This window comes from Ranitomeya imitator, chromosome 4 (genome assembly GCF_032444005.1).
Source record: "Ranitomeya imitator isolate aRanImi1 chromosome 4, aRanImi1.pri, whole genome shotgun sequence".
NCBI classification, from domain to species: domain Eukaryota; kingdom Metazoa; phylum Chordata; class Amphibia; order Anura; family Dendrobatidae; genus Ranitomeya; species Ranitomeya imitator.
In genome coordinates, this window is record NC_091285.1 from 687,145,253 (window position 1) to 687,157,975 (window position 12,723).

The 12,723-nt window shown below is 47.1% G+C and overlaps 1 pseudogene; it reads left to right on the forward strand.

Moving 5' to 3' along the window:
* The window catches only part of LOC138674705 (extracellular calcium-sensing receptor-like), a 45,190-nt pseudogene extending 35,179 nt beyond the window's left edge, over nucleotides 1-10,011 (forward strand).
* Nucleotides 10,012-12,723: the final 2,712 nt, after the last annotated feature.

Below are 12,723 nucleotides of genomic sequence, written 5' to 3' on the forward strand. Positions count from 1 at the left end.
GAACTTGACCCCTAACACCAGGTATGAACAGTTGTGTTAAATTGGTAACTTGATGAGAGGTTTGTGTGGACAAAACCTAATTAAACTCTTATGAATTTGGAGGTATCTCAGGATAAGCTGAGAAGATGACTGGCACCTGGCTGAGCATCGACAAGGTGAACAAGCAGCAAACTCCTGATAAATTTGAGGCTACTGAAACAATGCTAATTAATACCCAAGCACCTGGCCTCAGCCAAAGCTACCCTTTAAAGGTATAGGGTGATAATATCAAGGGAGTTTATTGGGTTACCTGACATGTACTAGTGCAAAGAAAGGTAGCATCAGGAGAAGAGAGAAAGGCCAGGTGTTTGTGTCAGGACAGGAAACAAAAAGTTATTCATTCCTATAGCTTTCTATTAATCAAATTGTTTATAAAGAGGAACATCAGTCATCAAACTGAAAACATCTTAAATGGAAAAAAAATAATGAAGAGTGATTTTCTATTTTTCCTACAGCCACCGGTTTCCATCTGCAGTGAGAGCTGTCCTAGAGGCTTCAGGAAAGCTCCTGTAAGAGGTCAACCCATTTGCTGTTTTCAATGTATTCTTTGTCCTCAAGGAGAGATCTCCAATCAAACAGGTAAGGAAAGACCATCATCTTGTAACATTCAGAATTTCCCAATTGCCCAGGAACTACTGACCATGAAATCTAAATTATTTTCTGCCCAACATTGTCCATAGATAATTGAATCACTAAGATATTCTAGGTTTTCTGAAGGATCTTGTCTTTGGCAAGAAGAATTTAGTAATCTTCTGAAATTCACATGACCTACATTTACATTATGGATGGTAGTTCTCTATGAGAGCTTCCATGAATGGACCATGAATAACCATGGTGGTCATCTCCACTGGAGATCATATTTATGGAATCGTATTTGATTATCACCACAATATATAAAGGAAAAGACTTTAAAATCATACAGCAGCCAATATTTTTCATCCAACCTATTTACTGCAATTGCAAAGTACATACTGTACCTAAATGTCAACGGAAAAAAAGGAATCTCTATTATCCCACAATTGCATTTTGAGACATTTTGGGGGGATCAAGAGGCTCTAAAATGTCTTAAATAGTGAATCCTTAGGTAACATCTAGCAGATGCACAGACAGACACAACTTACCTGGGTTGGAATTACATAATAATTAATTTCACAAGCGACCAGTGGGAATACAGAAAGAGTCAAAGAAAAATGACTATATTTGAAAGAGCACTGGTCAGTAGGCTTGAGCGAAACGGATCGGGCAAATTCAAAAGTCGCCGACTTTTGGCAAAGTCAATGTTAGGTCTCGAGTTCCCGCTTCTGCACCGGGGGAATCTCGAGCCATCTCCACTGCGGTCTCCCATTCTTATCCAGCCGCAGTGGAGTCTGCTCAGCAGGGACGTCGGTCCCAGCGTCTTGCTCAGTCTCACTCTGTACAGAGAGTTACTGCTGCTTCTTCAGCTTCTGCCATTAAAGCCAGTGCTGGTCAGCAACGAGCGGACTTCTCTGGGACTAAGTCCTTGTCTGCACACACTGAGCATGCCCAGGGCAAGATCTCCCGTTGGAGATCGAGGGTCATGTGCTCAGGCTCTGCAGCACATTCCATTGGTCCTCTTGGCAGGTCTTGGAAGGGCAAAGTTTCTGTGGCCACTTCCTGTGCTGCAACTATATAAACTGCGCATGACCGCACGGCCATGCGCTAGTGTAAAATTGTTAATGTGTGTATGTTGTGAGTGCAAGTCGTCCTTGGATACCCCTACCCTATTGAATGTCTGTTCGCGGAAGGTGTATGTTTACTATCTAGCGCCCGACTTATCCTACAGCACGAATCACACATTACAGCGTCCAGTTGCTGTGACCGCCAGTACGGCGCCGTGCACTTCCTCTGTGCTTTCCTTACCCAAGCCTGGGTGGTTAGTGGCGTTTGTCAGTGCGGCACCGCATGCACTCTTGTGCCTTAATATTGCTATTTAGTTTCCTTACACACCCAGTTGCGGTGTTGTGCCAGCAAGGGTCTAATCGGACTTCAATCCTAGTTGGGGTTGAGTTCGCTGACTACTTGCTTGCGCTCTATGTGCGGTACCGCGGTCCTGTGACGCAACAGGATCGCTTCCTTCACGCTTGGTGAAGTTTAACCCACGTGTGTATACTTATGAGTACCGCCATATAGTCCGTCATTACTTGGCAGCAGGTTCCATCTCTGCACGGTGGACCCCGGGCTGCGAACGCACCATACTCTATCTATCTTATTATTTGGTGCGTTCCGCTAGCCCTAACATTACACTAGCGCCAGGGTCTGGCTAGTAATGACGGACAAACAGCAATCCTTGCGGTATATCCAGCAGCTGGAGGGTAGGTTGGCGGCTCTTGAGAGCGCAACCTCAGCTGTGGATGTTACCGCAGTTGCTGTACAGGCTGCTAGCGTGGCTGCAGCAACCCTGTCCATTGCCACCCCTGCTCCGACATTTTCTCGCCTCCCGCTGCCAGAAAAATTTTCTGGTGATAGCAAATTTTGTAGGGGATTTGTGAGTCAGTGCTCTATTCACCTCGAGCTCCTGGCTGCACGTTTTCCCACAGAGCGAGCTAAGGTGGGATTTATAGTGTCTCTCTTGTCGGACAGGGCGTTGGAATGGGCTACGCCGCTGTGGGAGCGTGGCGATCATGTGGTGCAGAGTGCTCCGCTGTTTCTGAGCACTCTGAAACAGGTCTTTTTAGGACCTCAAGTCACCCATGATACTGCGCTCCAACTGCTGGCATTAACTCAGGGTGAGTCCTTGGTCAGTCATTTTGCCGTCCAATTCCGCACTTTAGCTTCTGAGCTGGATTGGTCGGATAAAGCTCTTATCCCCATATTTTGGAGGGGCCTGGCTGACCACGTTAAGGATGCTCTGGCTACTAGGGAGATTCCTGCCACACTGGAGGAGTTAATAACTGTCTCCACTCGAATTGACCTCCGTTTTAACGAGCGGAGGTTAGAGCGAGCCAAGTGTAGGCAGAGGTTTCGGCTGGCTCCTACCTTCGCCAAACCTCTGGAATCTCCGGTCCTGGTTCCTGAGTCGCATGAGGCCAGGGAAGTGTCACAAGTGGGATCTAAGTCCCGGACCGCTTGTGCACTCAAGGTCTGTCATGTTTGCCAGCAGTCAGGACATCTAGCCACCAGATGTTCTCAGCGGTCGAGGAAACGTCAGCGTCTAGTGGTAGTAGGTGGTGGTACACTAGACACGGCGACGTTTGCCTCTAAATTGTCCTTTAAGGGGACAATTACTATAGGCTCATTCTCCCACTCGGTAGAGCTCTGCGTGGATTCTGGGGCGGAGGGCAATTTTATGTCTTCTGCCTTCGCCCAACGTCACGCAATACCCCTGGTTATGCTAGCTCAACCAGTAACGGTACGAGTGGTGAATGGGTCGACACTGCCCTCACAGATAACACACCAGACCATCCCTTTTACTCTGTCCATGTCGCCATCTCATCAGGAGATTATATCTCTGCTCATCATTCCTGAGGGAATTGATGAGGTCCTGTTGGGAATACCTTGGCTACTGTACCACTCTCCTCATATTGAGCGGTCCTCTGTCAGAATCCTGGGATGGGGCGAATCTTGTGGGGGTAGGTGTCAGAGGGAGTGCGTTCAGGTTGCTACTACAGAGGTACCCGCAGATCTTTCCTCTCTCCCCAAGCAGTATTGGTCTTATGCAGACGTGTTCTCCAAAAAGGCGGCGGAGATCCTTCCGCCCCATCGCCCCTATCACTGTCCTATTGATCTCTTGCCTGGTGCTGAGCCTCCCCGGGGTCGAGTCTATCCGCTATCTCTCCCGGAGACGGAGGCCATGTCACAGTATATCCAGGAAAATCTGGCAAGAGGATTCATTAGGAAGTCAGTGTCACCTGCTGGGGCAGGGTTCTTCTTCGTGCAGAAGAAGAATGGGGAACTACGTCCATGCATAGACTACAAGGGTCTTAACGCCATCACCGTTAAAAATAAGTATCCTTTGCCCTTGATATCTGAGCTCTTCGATAGGCTTCGGGGAGCAAGGGTATTTACTAAACTAGATCTGCGGGGTGCTTACAACCTGATTCGCATCCGTGAGGGGGACGAATGGAAGACGGCTTTTAACACCAGGGATGGGCACTATGAATATCTGGTGATGCCCTTCGGGCTCTGTAATGCCCCAGCCGTTTTCCAAGACTTTGTGAACGATATCTTCCGGGATATGCTTTCCACCTCGGTCGTAGTCTATCTGGATGATATTCTCATCTACTCTCCAGATATTGACTCCCACCGGAGAGATGTTTGCAAAGTCTTCGACCTCCTACGGGCAAACTCCCTCTATGCCAAGTTGGAGAAGTGTATGTTTGAGCAGGAGTCCTTACCTTTCCTAGGCTACATCATCTCTGCCCAGGGATTGGCTATGGATCCTGCCAAACTACAGGCTGTGATGGACTGGCAGGAACCCCATTCTCTTAAAGCGGTGCAGCGCATTATGGGGTTCATTAATTATTATCGCCAGTTCATTCCGCACTTCTCAACTTTGGTAGCTCCCTTGGTTGCCCTCACCAAGAAGGGGGCGAATCCCAAATTGTGGTCTGAGGAGGTCTCCAAGGCCTTTAACTCTATAAAGTCACACTTCGCTAGCGCTCCCATTCTACATCGCCCCGATGTTGATAAGCCATTTATCATGGAGGTGAATGCCTCTTCTGTTGGTGCTAGAGCAGTCCTCTTCCAAAAGGATGCTCAAGGTCGGAAGCATCCTTGCTTCTTTTTCTCCAAGACCTTCTCACCAGCAGAGAGGAATTATTCCATCGGGGACAGGGAGTTGCTAGCCATGAAGTTGGCTTTCTCGGAGTGGAGACATCTCTTGGAGGGAGCACGTTTTCCCTTCTAAGTCTTCACAGACCATAAAAATTTGGTGTACCTGCAGACAGCCCAGCGGTTGAATTCTCGCCAGGCCAGATGGTCCTTATTCTTCTCCCGGTTTCATTTCACCCTCCATTTTCTTTCTGGGGAGAAGAACATTCGGGCCGACGCTCTCTCTCGCTCCGTTGTGTCATCTGTGGAGGAGGAGGAGGAGCCTCGGCTTATTGTCCCCACCGAGAGCTTGAGAACTGTGGCCCCGGTTTCGCTAGAGTCTGTGCCCCCGGGCAAGACTTTTGTTCCATCCAGTTTGCGACCGGAGGTTCTCTCTTGGGCACACTCGTCCAGGGTGGGTGGACATTTTGGTACCAAAAGGACATCTGAGTTACTGGCGAGGACATACTGGTGGCCGCATATGGCTCGTGATGTCGCAGAGTATGTTCGGGCGTGTGTCTCTTGCGCCAAGAACAAGACTCCTCGGCAACGGCCAGCTGGTTTGCTTTATCCTCTGCCGGTGGCGGACAGGCCCTGGGAGATGGTCGGGATGGACTTTGTGGTGGGCTTACCCAAGTCTCGTAACTGCACCATTATCTGGGTGATCACCGACCATTTTTCCAAAATGGTGCACTTGGTGCCTCTTCCACGGCTACCTTCTGCACGGGCGTTTGCTGTCTTGTTCGTCAAGCATATCTTTCGCCTACACGGTATGCCAGACAAAATTGTTAGTGACCGGGGTCCCCAGTTTGCGTCTCGATTCTGGAGAGAGCTTTGTCATCTGCTCAGTATTGAGTTGAATCTCTCTTCGGCATATCATCCCGAGACGAATGGGTTGGTAGAGAGGGCCAACCAGACCTTGGTCACATATTTACGACATTTTGTTTCTGCCAGGCAGGATGACTGGGCATCCTTGCTACCGTGGGCAGAGTTTGCACTTAACAATGCCGTAGCCGACTCCACCGGTCAGACTCCATTCCTCCTAAATTACGGTCAGCATCCGCGTGTTCCTGTGCCCATGCCTGTGTCTTCTGCTTCCTCCAGGGTGGCAGACTGGGCTGTGGAGGCACGGGACATTTGGGACCGCACGCAGGATGCCATTCGGGCCTCCAAGGAGAGAATGAGGTCCCCCGCCGATGTTCATTGGCACCCCGCTCCGACCTTTGCTCCTGGCGACTTGGTGTGGCTCTCCGCCCGTAACATCAGGCTGCGAGTTGAGTCCACTAAGTTTGCTCCTCGCTACTTGGGTCCCTTCAAGGTTCTCGAACGGGTTAATCCTGTGGTCTACCGTTTGGCTATTCCTCCATGCTTGGGTATCACCGACACCTTTCATGTGTCCCTCTTGAAACCCGTATACATGTCCCGGTTTTCCGAGTCATCTGCCGGGACATCGGGTTCGTCTACGGACGATTACGAGGTGAACGCTATTTTGGGGTGCAAGGTGGTACGCGGCAAAAAGTTCTATCTGGTGGATTGGAAGGGTTATGGCCCAGAGGACAGGTCATGGGAGCCTGCTGAAAACATTCGGGCCCCACAGCTCATTGCTGCCTTCGAGCGTAGCGAGGCCCAAGGAGGGGGGGGCCCTAGGAGGGGGGGTAATGTTAGGTCTTGAGTTCCCGCTTCTGCACAGGGGGAATCTCAAGCCATCTCCGCTGCGGTCTCCCATTCTTATCCAGCCGCAGTGGAGTCTGCTCAGCAGGGACGTCGGTCCCAGCGTCTTGCTCAGTCTCACTCTGTACAGAGAGTTACTGCTGCTTCTTCAGCTTCTGCCATTAAAGCCAGTGCTGGTCAGCAGCAAGCGGACTTCTCTGGGACTAAGTCCTTGTCTGCACACACTGAGCATGCCCAGGGCAAGATCTCCAGTTGGAGATCGAGGGTCATGTGCTCAGGCTCTGCAGCACATCCCATTGGTCCTTTTGGCAGGTCTTGGAAGGGCAAAGTTTCTGTGGCCACTTCCTGTGCTGCAACTATATAAACTGCGCATGACCGCACGGCCATGCGCTAGTGTACAATTGAAATGTGTGTATGTTGTGAGTGCAAGTCGTCCTTGGATACCCCTACCCTATTGAATGTCTGTTCGCGGAAGGTGTATGTTTGCTATCTAGCGCCCGACTTATCCTACAGCACGAATCACACATTACAGCGTCCAGTTGCTGTGACCGCCATTACGGCGCCGTGCACTTCCTCTATGCTTTCCTTACCCAAGCCTGGGTGGTTAGTGGCGTTCGTCAGTGCGGCACCGCATGCACTCTTGTGCCTTAATATTGCTATTTAGTTTCCTTACACACCAAGTTGCGGTGTTGTGCCAGCAAGGGTCTAATCGGACTTCAATCCTAGTTGGGGTTGAGTTCGCTGACTACTTGCTCGCGCTCTATGTGCGGTACCGCGGTCCTGTGACGCAACAGGGTCGCTTCCTTCACGCTGGGTGAAGTTTAACCCACGTGTGTATACTTATGAGTACCGCCATATAGTCCGTCATTACTTGGCAGCAGGTTCCATCTCTGCACGGTGGACCCCGGGCTGCGAACGCACCATACTCTATCTATCTTATTATTTGGTGCGTTCCGCTAGCCCTAACAGTCGGGTTCCATGAAACCCGACCCGATCCTAGTGTGGGATCGGCCATGCGGTCGGCGATCTTCGCGCCAAAGTCGCTTTTCGTATGACGCGTTTGGTGCCATTTTTTCAGCCAATGAAGGAGCATGGGCAGAGTGATGACATAGGTCTTAGCGGCGTGGACGCCTATCGCCATCTTGTCGCTTGTGCGCTGTAGCGATTTGCAATGTGTAACACCAGCTTTTCTGTTCAGGGATGGAGAGGGGGAGAGAGAGAGAGAGAAAAAAAAAAAAAAAGATTTCCCATTGACTTTGTATTGGGTTTTGTGTTTCGGTCGATCCCCGACTTTTCGCCATAATAGGCCGATTTCACTCAACATTTGAGATAGTCGGGTTTCGCGAAACCCGACTGGACCCTGAAAAAGTAGAAGTCGCTCAACCCTACTGGTCAGTACAGACGGCAAAATTTCAATAAGCTAAATCATGTAGATTTTACTGTGAAATGATTTGCAGCAAATTGAATGTTCCTTATTATGCTCTGTGGTCTGAAAAAATAAAATAAAATAAATGTTAGAAGCATAAAAAAACTAATAGTCACTTTATCACTCACCTCTGCTGCTCAATGTCCCCTTGGTGTATCTTCTAAACACAACCATGCACTGAAACTCCAGGCATCCAGATGCTAGGCAAGGACCTCCAACTGTTTCTTGACCCAGGACATCCCTATGCACACAGAAGAATGTCTTGTATCTTGGAGCCAGAAGTTCCAGCCTACAGTGATCAGAAGGTCATGACACATGTCAAGATCTTACAACATGCATATGCATTGAAACTCTGAGCATCTTCATGCTAGGCAGAGACTTCCAAATGCTACCAATCCCAGGACAACAAAGCGTTCACCATGGCCTTACAACAAGCTCTCTAGACCATGCATGTGCAAAGATATCCCGAGACTAGTCATGGCTGGAAGTTCTTGTGTAGCGTGAAGATGCCTGGGGTTTCAGTTCACAGCGAAGTCAAGTAGAGATGCCAAGGGCTGTACAGGGGAAAGTAAGCAGAGAAGGAGGGCGGTGAGTTATTAGCTATTTTTGTTTTTTTAACCTTTAGTCAGCCCTCTACAGCTCACCAAAATGACAACCAGCCTCGCTCCATTTTGCTGAATTTGTGTGGAGCAAATAACAAAATATATCTGCATTCCAGAGAAAATCTATTTTTATAAAATTTGAGCAGAATTAATTTCCAAGCTGATAAATGTACCGAACTCTGGTAGTCAATAATGGAGGTCAAGTGGAAAAAGAGGTAAATGTAGTCAATTGAGCCTAGGGTCAGCAAACGGCGGTCAGGCAGTAGAATGGAAAAGCCAAAGAGTGGACATGATCACAATAGATCAGTTCAAAATCAGAAACTAAAATGTGGATGAAAACAATGAAACAAAACAAAAACAAGAAAAAAGACCAGTAAGGAGCTGAGCGAAACACTTACTTGGATAGCTGTTTTGATGCACACATTTACTATGTGCTGCCTGGCAACCCTACCAAATTCACCATTTTTAGGCTCATAGTTCAAATGGCCAAGAGAGAAGATTCAATGCTGGAACTCAAAGAGAAAGTTCATTTTACAAATGTGGGCATATTTTTTATTTGAAATGTAATATTAATTGAAGATTTTATATTGTAGATTCAGTTGACTGCATTCGGTGTCCATGGAATCAATGGCCAAATATTCAAAAAGACCAGTGTCTCCTGAAGCCCTTAGAATACCTGTCCTACGAGGAAACCTTGGGTGTAACTTTGGCTTCTACAAGTTCCGCATCTGTCCTCATTCTGTTCTTATTTTGCAGCTCTACATTAAGTTTAAAATGACTCCCATAGTGAAAGCCAATAACTACTACCTTAGTTGCCTTTTACTAGTGTCCTTGTCCCTTTGTTTCCTTTGCTCCTTGCTTTTTATAGGATTTCCAAAATTCGAGACATGTCTTCTGCGTCAGGCTGTATTTGGTTTGGCTTTTACCCTCTGTATCTCTTGTGTCTTGGCAAAAACTATCATGGTGGTATTAGCGTTCATGGCGACAAAGCCAGGAAGCAATTTAAGAAGATGGACCAATCCTAAAATATCCTATATTATTATACTGCTATGTACTTTTTTGCAGTTCATTTTATGCATTAGTTGGTTGTTTAAATCACCTCCGTTTCCCCAAAATAATGCTCAAGCAAACCCTAGTGTAATAATTGTTGAGTGTAACGAGGGTTCACCCATTACCTTCTGGATGATGTTGGGTTATCTCTTTCTTCTGGCCACAATCAGTTTTGTTGTAGCCTTCCTGGCTCGAAGACTTCCCGATAGCTTCAATGAAGCCCAGTTCATTACATTCAGTATGTTGGCCTTCCTTAGTGTCTGGATATCTTATGTCCCTGCCTCGCTCAGTGCTCAGGGCAAGTACACAGTGGCTATGGAGATCTTTGCCATCTTGTCCTCCAGTTGGGCTTTGGTCATCTGTATGTTTTTTCCAAAATGTTACATCATATTGCTCCAACCTAAGATGAACTCTAGAGAATTTCTCTTGAAGAAAAATACAAAGCATGGCTAGGATTCAAGTCATCTTGGCAAAAGGTTCAGTTTGCCTCCACTGTATTTTGACCAATGTAAAGGGACATGTAAAATTTCTCCCTGGCACAGAACATTAACCAATGTCTCTCTATGAAAAAAAATAATTGTATTTTACCAAAGATAGATAACTAATGCTAATTCTAAAGAATGTTCCACAGTGGTGGGATTTTGTGTGCATTCTATATTTGGATTAAATATATGACTTATTTTTCTGGGTCAGATCAGTGCTTGACATGCTATAAGGACAGAAGATATTAGTAATATGCAGTTATAATACAAAATCAATATTTTATTCCTGTGGCGGAATCTTCATATTGATAACAGATGGATAACACTGAAATTAGACTGAGTTTTTTTTTCAATACATTGGTTGAGAGGCCTATGTTCTAAGGTCACTGTACACAGCCATCGTATCCTAGGTGAATGTTGGAGATATTATTATTATTATTTATTTATATAGCACCATTAATTCCATGGTGCTGTACATGAGACAGGGTTACATCAAAATACAAATATCATTTACAGTAAACAAAACTAACAATGACAGAGTGATACAGAGGGGAGATGACCCTGCCCTTGCGGGCTTACACTCTACAGGATTGTTGTGAAGGAGACAGTAGGTCGAGGGTTGCAGTAGCTCCGATGGTGTTGAGGTGGCCGTGTGGTCATTACAGACTGTAAGCTTCTTTGAAGAGATGGGTTTTCAGGTTCCGTTTGAAGGATCCAAATGTGGTGGATAACTGGACATGTTGGGGCACAGAATTCCAGAGGATGGGGGATATTCGGTAGAAGTCTTGGAGGCGATTGGGTGAGGAGCGAATAAGCGTGGAGGAGAGAAGGAGGTCTTGGGAGGACCAGAGATTAAGTGAGGGAAGATATTGAGAGATTAGTATGGAAATATACTGGGGAGAAAGGTTATGGATGGCTTTGTAGGTCAGTGTTAGTAGTTTACACTGGATACGCTGAGGTAATGGGAGCCAGTGAAGGGATTTGCAAAGAGGGGAAGCAGGAGTTTAGCGAGGAGAGAGATTAATTAATCGGGCAGCAAAATTAAGGATGGACTGGAGAGGTGCGAGAGTGTTAGAAAGTAGGCCACAAAGGAGGATGTTGCAGTAGTCGAGGCGGAAGATGATTAGGGTATGCACAAGGATTTTGGTAGAGTGAGGGTTGAGGAAAGGACGGATTCTGGAAATGTTTTTGAGTTGGAGGCGACAGGAGGTGGCGAGAGCTTGGATGTGCGGTTTGAAGGACATGGCAGAGTCCAGGGTTACTCCGAGTCAGCAGATTACCAGGTTGGGGGAAAGTGTGAATTCATTTATTGTGATAGATAGATCAGGTAGGGAAGGTGTGCGAGAAGGAGGAAAGACAATTAGTTCCGTTTTGTCCACATTGAGTTTGAGGAAGCGAGAGGAGAAGAAGGAGGATATGGCTGATAGACACTCTGGGATTCTGAAGAGCAGAGCGGTGACATCTGGGCCAGAGAGGTAGATCTGAGTGTCATCGGCATAAGGTACTGGAAGCCACAGGACTTTATGAGTTGTCCCAGGGAAAGGATATAGATTGAGAAAAGAAGAGGTTCTAGGACAGAGCCTTGAGGGACACCAACAGAGAGGGGGTGAGATGAAGAGGTAGTATGGGAGTAGGAAACGCTAAATGTGCGGCTGGTGAGGTATGAGAAGATCCAGGATAGGGTGAGGTCTTTGATGTTAGCCTGAATCACTATACATGACCAGACTCTTACCCTTCGGATTACTTTTTCAACATGTTATCAATCAGCAGAAGAGTAAAAAACATTTCCAAGGTATTAGATATACTGACTAGCAAAAGGGTAATGTTTTAAATTTCTGAATTTCAGGCTCCATATCTCACCATCCAGTACAGTTTTGAATGTGAGACCACCATTATTTTATAGACAATCATCTTGGATATCTCATATATAAAAAATGTGACTTGCAGCTATTTGGCATATCATTAATTATGCAGATTCTTGTGGTGTTACTGCATTGTGACTGCTTTGCTCATGGTGGTGGAAAAATCTTTTTCTTCCTGATTACTACAAAATACAACATGTTCTCATATTCCTTAATAGCTCAGTGTGTTATTAGGATGGCACGTCAAATCAGTCAAAAGTGGTGCCCTCAAAATTAGATGATGGTGTACTGAAGGAAAATAAAGTATACTGTAGAACAAGCACCTTCGGCACTTAATAAGTCAGAAAGCAATTATATTTCAAGGTAATTTTCAGTTTAACCCCTTAGCGACCGCCGATACGCCTTTTAACGGCAGCCGCTTAGGGTACTTAAACCACAGCGCCGTTAATTAACGGCGCTGTGGAAAAAGTAAATAGCGCCCCCCAGAGTCGGATTTTCTCTGGGGTCTCGGCTGCCGGGGGTAGCCGAGACCCCCAGAGAACATGATTCGGGGATTTTTGTACCGACCCCGCATTTGCGATCGCCGGTAATTAACCGTTTACCGGCGATCGCAAAAAAAAATCAGCGATCTCTTTTTAATTTCTCTGTCCTCCGATGTGATCGCACATCAGAGGACAGAGAAAAGGGGTCCCCGATCGCCCCCCGATACTCACCTATCTCCCCCGGTGCTCCTCGTGGCTCCCGGTGGGCGCCGCCATCTTCAAAATGGCGGGCGCATGCGCAGTGCGCCCGCCGGCCGGCCCCGGGAGAATCTTTGGGGT